At 38.6% G+C, this 10,121-nt stretch overlaps 1 long non-coding RNA gene across 1 annotated transcript; it reads right to left on the bottom strand.

The window, feature by feature from the left end:
• Window positions 1–1,653: 1,653 nt before the first annotated feature.
• LOC109943642 (uncharacterized) lies at window positions 1,654–2,519 on the bottom strand. The gene is made up of 2 exons (XR_002266688.1): window positions 2,231–2,519; window positions 1,654–2,081 (listed from the first exon to the last, which is right to left on the bottom strand). It is a non-coding gene; the product is annotated as an uncharacterized lncRNA (long non-coding RNA).
• Window positions 2,520–10,121: the final 7,602 nt, after the last annotated feature.

Here is a 10,121-nt window from a genome sequence, read left to right as displayed (position 1 = left end):
GTGATGGCCATTGAGCTAGCTTGGATCAGTGACACACCCCCTACCTGGCGCGCCAGCTATCGGTGTTTTGGGTCTGACCACGTACCTGGGGTTACCCCTCGAGGTGCCTTTTGGAGTAGGACGGTGTAACCGACTGTAGCTCAATGGTTCGTGCTAGATGCACAAGAGACAATAGACAATTTTGCACAGGTTCGGGCCGCTTTGAGACGCGTAACACCCTACGTCCTGGTGTGGATCTTTTATGGGGTGGGTTACAGAGGAATTCTCTAGTACGAGGGATGCTAGAGAGCTAAGTGGATGGCCGATGAATGAGATGAAGATGATTTTGACGGGGTGCCCCTAGGCCTTATATACTCGACAGTGGGGCGATTCATGCAGATATGATAACAACGTGCACCTAAGCAATAGTGAACCGACTAAACTTATCTTCCTACGATCCTGCCGACTTATCATCGATTAGTTCCGACGTCTGAGGGTGCTGTGTGGGAGAATCGGATCACTACTGCGGATAGCGCTTGAATTCAGCGAACCGCATGGGCTTGAGTTGATCCGATCTGCCGAAAGTTCCTCCCCTGGCCCACGAAGGGATGGCCTTGCGGAATAATGGGCCTGGGGCCCTTCGCGAGGCCTTCTTGCCTTCAAGTGGACCCGGGGAATATCTGTCCCCCACACTTACCACTATATAATCCATCAGTTTAAACTTTGCAAAAGTCACACAACCAAATCACCCCATACTCATTATCCCACTAAATTCACCAAACATATTGTACTCAAACTTAACACAGTATCAAAATCAACAGTCTAGATAGTTGGACAACTGAACTCCCTTCCCCATGAACTACTTTATTTGAATCGTCCATCATCCCTTCCCTTCCCTTCCCCCTCTCCTCACTTGCGCCACCGCCATCATCGATCATCTCCTCGAGATCGTGTGTAACACATGCTATATAGTAGTCATATGGAAGTTTAGGGTTGTGTCACTTAATTTAGGCACTATTGAATCCGGAGCGTTGTTTCGCGGAACCATAGGTGATGAGGGGAGGGGGGGACCAGCTGGGAAAATAATAATAATAAAAACATGCTTTAAATATAGAATGGTATGTACGTTAAAGATAGAAAGTTAGATATAAAGTTGTATACGTTAAAGATAGAAAGTTACATATATTTATATAATAGAAAAGAGTTATGCTCTTACCACTATACAATCCATCAGTTCAAACTTTGCAAAAGTCACACAACCAAATCACCCCATACTCATTATCCCACTAAATTCACCAAACATATTGTACTCAAACTTAACACACTATCAAAATCAGCGGTCTAAATAGTTGGATAACTCATCTCCCTTCCCCATGAACTACTTTATTTGAATCATCCCTCATCCCTTCCCTTCCCCCTCTCCTCACTTGCGCCACCGCCATCATCGATCATCTCCTCGGGATCGTGTGTAACACATGCTATATAGTAGTCATATGAAAGTTTAGGGTTGTGTCACTTAATTTATGCACTGTTGAATTCGGAGCGTTGTTTCACGGAAGCACAGGTGATGAGGGGAGGGGGGACCGGTCGGGAAAATAATAATAATAAAAAACTTGTTAAATATAGAAAGGTATGTACGTTAAAGATAAAAAGTTAGATATAAAGTTGTATACGTTAAAGATAGAAAGTTACATATATTTATATAATAGAAAAGAGTTATGCTCTTACCACTATATAATCCATAAGTTTAAACTTTCCAAAAGTCACACAACCAAATCACCCCATACTCATTATCCCACTAAATTCACCAAACATATTGTACTCAAACTTAACACACTATCAAAATCAACGGTCTAGATAGTTGGATAACTCATCTCCCTTACCCACGAACTACTTTATTTGAATCATCCTTCATCCCTTCCCTTCCCTTCCCCGTCTCCTCACTTGCGCCACCGCCATCATCGATCATCTCCTCGAGATCATGTGTAACACATGCTATATAGTAGTCATATGAAAGTTTAGGGTTGTGTCACTTAATTTAGGCACTGTTGAATTCAGAGCATTGTTTCGCGGAAGCACAGGTGATGAGGGGAGGGGGGAACCTGCCGGGAAAATAATAATAATAATAAAAAACTTGCGTTAAATATAGAATGGTATGTACATTAAATATAGAAAGTTAGATATAAAGTTGTATATGTTAAAGATAGAAAGTTACATATATTTATATAATAGAAAAGAGGTATGCTCTTACCACTATATAATCCATCAGTTTAAACATTGCAAAAGTCACACAACCAAATCACCCCATACTCATTATCCCACTAAATTCACCAAACATATTGTACTCAAACTTAACACACTATCAAAATCAACAGTCCAGATAGTTGGATAACTCATCTCCCTTCCCCATGAACTACTTTATTTGAATCATCCCTCATCCATTCCCCTCCTTTCCCCCTCTCCTCACTTGCGCCACCACCATCATCGATCATCTCCTCGGGATCGTGTGTAACACATGATATATAGTAGTCATATGAAAGTTTAGGGTTGTGTCACATAATTTAGGCACTGTTGAATTCGGAGCGTTGTTTCGTGGAAGCACAGGTGATGAGGGGCGGGGGGACCGGCCGGGAAAATAATAATAAAAAACTTGTGTTAAATATAGAATGGTATGTATGTTAAAGATTGAAAGTTAGATATAAAGTAGTATATGTTAAAGATAGAAAGTTACATATATTTATATAATAGAAAAGAGTTATGCTCTTACCACTATATAATCCATCAGTTTAAACTTTGCAAAAGTCACACAACCAAATCACCCCATACTCATTATCCCACTAAATTCACCAAACATATTGTACTCAAACTTAACACACTATCAAAATCAATGGTCCAGATAATTGGATAACTGAACTCCCTTCCCCATGAACTACTTTATTTGAATCATCCCTCATCCCTTCCCTTCCCTTCCCCCTCTCCTCACTTGCGCCACCGCCATCATCGATCATCTCCTCGAGATCGTGTGTAACACATGCTATATAGTAGACATATGAAAGTTTAGGGTTGTGTCACTTAATTTAGGCACTGTTGAATTCGGAGCGTTGTTTCGCGGAAGCATAGGTGATGAGGGGAGGGGGGACCGGCCGAGAAAATAATAATAATAAAAACATGCTTTAAATATAGAATGGTATGTACGTTAAAGATAGAAAGTTAGATATAAAGTTGTATACGTTAAAGATAGAAAGTTACATATATTTATATAGTAGAAAAGAGTTATGCTCTTACCACTATATAATCCATCAGTTCAAACTTTGCAAAAGTCACACAACCAAATCACCCCATACTCATTATCCCACTAAATTCACCAAACATATTGTACTCAAACTTAACACACTATCAAAATCAATGGTCCAGATAGTTGGATAACTGAACTCCCTTCCCCATGAACTACTTTATTTGAATCATCCCTCATCCCTTCCCTTCAGTTCCCCCTCTCCTCACTTGTGCCACCGCCATCATCGATCATCTCCTCGGATCGTGTGTAACACATGCTATATAGTAGTCATATGAAAGTTTAGGGTTGTTTCACTTAATTTAGGCACTGTTGAATTCGGAGCGTTGTTTCACGGAAGCACAGGTGATGAGGGGAGGGGGGATCGGCCGGGAAAATAATAATAATAAAAAACTTGCGTTAAATATCGAATGGTATGTACGTTAAAGATAGAAAGTTAGATATAAAGTAGTTTACGTTAAAGATAGAAAGTTACATATATTTGTATAATAGAAAAGAGTTATGCTCTTACCACTAAATAATCCATCAGTTTAAACTTTGCAAAATTCACACAACCAAATCACCCCATACTCATTATCCCACTAAATTCACCAAACATATTGTACTCAAACTTAACACACTATCAAAATCAACGATCTAGATAGTTGGATAACTCATCTCCCTTCCCCATGAACTACTTTATTTGAATCATCCTTCATCCCTTCCCTTCCCTTCCCTTCCCCCTCTCCTCACTTGCGCCACCGCCATCATCGATCATCTCCTCGAGATCGTGTGTAACACATGCTATATAGTAGACATATGAAAGTTTAGGGTTGTGTCACTTAATTTAGGCAATGTTGAATTCGGAGCGTTGTTTCGCGGAAGCATAGGTGATGAGGGGAGGGGGGGACTGGCCGAGCAAATAATAACAATAAAAAACATGCTTTAAATATAGAATGGTATGTACGTTAAAGATAGAAAGTTAGATATAAAGTTGTATACGTTAAAGATAGAAAGTTACATTTATTTATATAATAGAAAAGAGTTATGCTCTTACCACTATATAATCCATCAGTTCAAACTTTGCAAAAGTCACACAACCAAATCACCCCATACTCATTATCCCACTAAATTCACAAAACATATTGTACTCAAACTTAACACACTATGAAAATCAGCGGTCTAGATAGTTGGACAACTCATCTCCCTTCCCTATGAACTACTTTATTTGAATCATCCCTCATCCCTTCCCTTCCCCCTCTCCTCACATGCGCCACAGCCACCATTGATCATCTCCTCGGGATCGTGTGTAACACATGCTATATAGTAGTCATATGAAAGTTTAGGTTTGTGTCACTTAATTTAGGCACTGTTGAATTCAGAGCGTTGTTTCGCGGAAGCACATGTGATGAGGGGAGGGGGGACCGGCTAGGAAAATAATAATAATAAAAAACTTGCGTTAAATATAGAATGGTATGTACGTTAAAGATAGAAAGTTAGATATAAAGTAGTATATGTTAAAGATAGAAAGTTACATATATTTATATAATAGAAAAGAGTTATGCTCTTACCACTATATAGTCCATCAGTTTAAACTTTGCAAAAGTCACACAACCAAATCACCCCATACTCATTATCCCACTAAATTGACCAAACATATTGTACTCAAACTTAACACACTATCAAAATCAATGGTCCAGATAGTTGGATAATTGAACTCCCTTCCCCATGAACTACTTTATTTGAATCATCCCTCATCCCTTCCCTTCCCTTCCCCCTCTCCTCACTTGTGCCACCTCCATCATCGATCATCTCCTCGGGATCGTGTGTAACACATACTATATAGTAGTCATATGAAAGTTTAGGGTTGTTTCACTTAATTTAGGCACTGTTGAATTCGGAGCGTTGTTTCACGGAAGCACAGGTGATGAGGGGAGGGGGGATCGGCCGAGAAAATAATAATAATAATAAAAAATTTGCGTTAAATATAGAATGGTATGTACGTTAAAGATAGAAAGTTAGACATAAAGTTGTATACGTTAAAGATAGAAAGTTACATATATTTGTATAATAGAAAAGAGTTATGCTCTTACCACTAAATAATCCATCAGTTTAAACTTTGCAAAAGTCACACAACCAAATCACCCCATACTCATTATCCCACTAAATTCACCAAACATATTGTACTCAAACTTAACACACTATCAAAATCAACGGTCCAGATAGTTGGATAACTCATCTCCCTTCCCCATGAACTACTTTATTTGAATCATCCTTCACCCCTTCCCTTCCCTTCCCTTCCCTTCCCCCTCTCCTCACTTGCGCCACCGCCATCATCGATCATCTCCTCGAGATTGTGTCTAACACATGCTATATAGTAGTCACATGAAAGTTTAGGGTTGTGTCACTTAATTTAGGCACTGTTGAATTCGGAGCGTTGTCTCGCGGAAGCACAGGTGATGAGGGGAGGGGGGACCGGCCGGGAAAATAATAATAATAAAAAACTTGCGTTAAATATAGAATGGTATGTACGTTAAAGATAGAAAGTTAGATATAAAGTTGTATACGTTGAAGATAGAAAGTTACATATATTTATATAATAGAAAAGAGTTATGCTCTTACCACTATATAATCCATCCGTTTAAACTTTGCAAAAGTCACACAACCAAGTCACCCCATACTCATTATCCCACTAAATTCACCAAACATATTGTACTCAAACTTAACACACTATCAAAATCAACGGTCTAGATAGTTGGATAACTGAACTCCCTTCCCCATGAAATACTTTATTTGAATCATCCCTCATCCCTTCCCTTCCCCCTCTCCTCACTTGCGCCACCGCCATCATCGATCATCTCCTCGAGATTGTGTGTAACACATGCTATATAGTAGTCATATGAAAGTTTAGGGTTGTGTCACTTAATTTTGGCACTGTTGAATTCAGAGCGTTGTTTCACGGAAGCATAGGTGATGAGGGGAGGGCGGGACCGACCGGGAAAATAATAATAATAAAAAACATGCTTTAAATATAGAATGATATGTACGTTAAAGATAGAAAGTTAGATGTAAAGTTGTATACGTTAAAGATAGAAAGTTACATATATTTATATAATAGAAAAGAGTTATGCTCTTACCACTATATAATCCATCAGTTCAAACTTTGCAAAAGTCACACAACCAAATCACCCCATACTCATTATCTTACTAAATTCACCAAACATATTGTACTCAAACTTAACACACCATGAAAATCAGCGGTCTAGATAGTTGGATAACTCATCTCCCTTCCCATGAACTACTTTATTTGAATCATCCCTCATCCCTTCCCCTCCCCCTCTCCTCACATGCGCCACCGCCATCATCGATCATCTCCTCGGGATCGTGTGTAACACATACTATATAGTAGTCATATGAAAGTTTAGGGTTGTTTCACTTAATTTAGGCACTGTTGAATTCGGAGCGTTGTTTCACGGAAGCACAGGTGATGAGGGGAGGGGGGATCGGCCGGGAAAATAATAATAATAAAAAACTTGCGTTAAATATAGAATGGTATGTATGTTAAAGATAGAAAGTTAGATATAAAGTTGTATACGTTAAAGATAGAAAGTTACATATATTTGTATAATAGAAAAGAGTTATGCTCTTACCACTAATTAATCCATCAGTTTAAACTTTGCAAAAGTCACACAACCAAATCACCCCATACTCATTATCCCACTAAATTCACCAAACATATTGTACTCAAACTTAACACACTATCAAAATCAACGATCTAGATAGTTGGATAACTCATCTCCCTTCCCCATGAACTACTTTATTTGAATCATCCTTCATCCCTTCCCTTCCCTTCCCTTCCCTTCCCCCTCTCCTCACTTGCGCCACCGCCATCATCGATCATCTCCTCGAGATTGTGTCTAACACATGCTATATAGTAGTCATATGAAAGTTTAGGGTTGTGTCACTTAATTTAGGCACTGTTGAATTCGGAGCGTTGTCTCGCGAAAGCACAGGTGATGAGGGGACGGGGGACCGGCCGGGAAAATAATAATAAAAAAAAACTTGCGTTAAATATAGAATGGTATGTACGTTAAAGATAGAAAGTTAGATATAAAGTTGTATACGTTGAAGATAGAAAGTTACATATATTTATATAATAGAAAAGAGTTATGCTCTTACCACTATATAATCCATCAGTTTAAACTTTGCAAAAGTCACACAACCAAGTCACCCCATACTCATTATCCCACTAAATTCACCAAACATATTGTACTCAAACTTAACACACTATCAAAATCAACGGTCTAGATAGTTGGATAACTGAACTCCCTTCCCCATGAAATACTTTATTTGAATCATCCCTCATCCCTTCCCTTCCCCCTCTCCTCACTTGCGCCACCGCCATCATCGATCATCTCCTCGAGATTGCGTGTAACACATGCTATATAGTAGACATATGAAAGTTTAGGGTTGTGTCACTTAATTTTGGCACTGTTGAATTCGGAGCGTTGTTTCACGGAAGCATAGGAGATGAGGGGAGGGGGGGGGACCGGCCGGGAAAATAATAATAATAAAAAACATGCTTTAAATATAGAATGATATGTACGTTAAAGATAGAAAGTTAGATGTAAAGTTGTATACGTTAAAGATAGAAAGTTACATATATTTATATAATAGAAAAGAGTTATGCTCTTACCACTATATAATCCATCAGTTCAAACTTTGCAAAAGTCACACAACCAAATCACCCATACTCATTATCTTACTAAATTCACCAAACATATTGTACTCAAACTTAACAAACCATGAAAATCAGCGGTCTAGATAGTTGGATAACTCATCTCCCTTCCCATGAACTACTTTATTTGAATCATCCCTCATCCCTTCCCTTCCCCCTCTCCTCACATGCGCCACTGCCATCATCGATCATCTCCTCGGGATCGTGTGTAACACATGCTATATAGTAGTCATATGAAAGTTTAGGGTTGTGTCACTTAATTTAGGCACTGTTGAATTCAGAGCGTTGTTTCGCGGAAGCACAGGTGATGAGGGGAGGGGGGACCTGCCGGGAAAATAATAATAATAAAAAACTTGCGTTAAATATAGAATGGTATGTAAGTTAAAGATAGAAAGTTAGATATAAAGTAGTATACGTTAAAGATAGAAAGTTACATATGTTTATATAATAGAAAAGAGTTATGCTCTTACCACTATATAATCCATCAGTTTAAACTTTGCAAAAGTCACACAACCAAATCACCCCATACTCATTATCCCACTAAATTCACCAAACATATTGTACTCAAACTTAACACACTATCAAAATCAACGGTCCAGATAGTTGGATAACTGATCTCCCTTCCCCATGAACTACTTTATTTGAATCATCCCTTCCCTTCCCTTCCCTCTCTCCACACTTTCGCCACCGCCATCATCGATCATCTCCTCAGGATCGTGTGTAACACATGCTATATAGTAGTCATATGAAAGTTTAGGGTTGTGTCACTTAATTTAGGCACTGTTGATTTCGGAGCGTTGTCTCACAGAAGCACAGGTGATGACGGGAGGGGGGACCGGCCGGGAAAATAATAATAATAATAAACTTGCGTTAAATATAGAATGGTATGTACGTTAAAGATAGAAAGTTAGATATAAAGTTGTATACGTTGAAGATGGAAAGTTACATATATTTATATAATAGAAAAGAGTTATGCTCTTACCACTATATAACCCATCAGTTTAAACTTTGCAAAAGTCACACAACCAAGTCACCCCATACTCATTATCCCACTAAATTCACCATACATATTGTAGTCAAACTTAACACACTATCAAAATCAACGGTCCAGATAGTTGGATAACTCATCTCCCTTCCCCATAAACTACTTTATTTGAATCATCCTTCATCCCTTCCCTTCCCCTTCTCCTCATTTGCGCCACCGCCATCATCGTTCATCTCCTCGGGATCGTGTGTAACACATGCTATATAGTAGTCATATGAAAGTTTAGGGTTGTGTCACTTAATCTAGGCTCTGTTGAATTCGGAGCGTTGTTTCACGGAAGCACAGGTGATGAGGGGAGGGGGGACCGGCCGGGAAAATAATAATAATAAAAAACTTGCGTTAAATATAGAATGGTATGTACGTTAAAGATAGAAAGTTAGATATAAAGTTGTATATGTTAAAGATAGAAAGTTACATATATTTATATAATAGAAAAGAGTTATGCTCTTACCACTATATAATCCATCAGTTTAAACTTTGCAAAAGTCACACAACCAAATCACCCCATACTCATTATCCCACTAAATTCACCAAACATATTGTACTCAAACTTAACACACTATCAAAATCAATAGTCCAGATAGTTGGATAACTGAACTCCCTTCCCCATGAACTAATTTATTCGAATCATCCCTCATCCCTTCCCTTCCCCCTCTCCTCACTTGCGCCACCACCATCATCGATCATCTCCTCAGGATCGTGTGTAACACATGCTATATAGTAGTCATATGAAAGTTTAGGGTTGTGTCACTTAATTTAGGCACTGTTGAATTCGGAGCGTTGTTTCGCGGAAGCACAGGTGATGAGGGGCGGGGGGGACCGGCCGGGAAAATAATAATAATAAAAAACTTGCGTTAAATATAGAATGGTATGTATGTTAAAGATAGAAAGTTAGATATAAAGTTGTTACATATATTTATATAATAGAAAAGAGTTATGCTCTTACCACTATATAATCCATCAGTTTAAACTTTGCAAAAGTCACACAACCAAATCACCCCGTACTCATTATCCCACTAAATTCACCAAACATATTGTACTCAAACTTAACACACTATCAAAATCAACGGTCCAGATAGTTGGATAAC

This window comes from Zea mays, chromosome 1 (assembly GCF_902167145.1).
Source record: "Zea mays cultivar B73 chromosome 1, Zm-B73-REFERENCE-NAM-5.0, whole genome shotgun sequence".
Taxonomy (NCBI): domain Eukaryota; kingdom Viridiplantae; phylum Streptophyta; class Magnoliopsida; order Poales; family Poaceae; genus Zea; species Zea mays.
The sequence above is the reverse complement of the archived record's forward strand: the minus strand, read 5'-3'. Positions and strand labels throughout refer to the sequence as shown.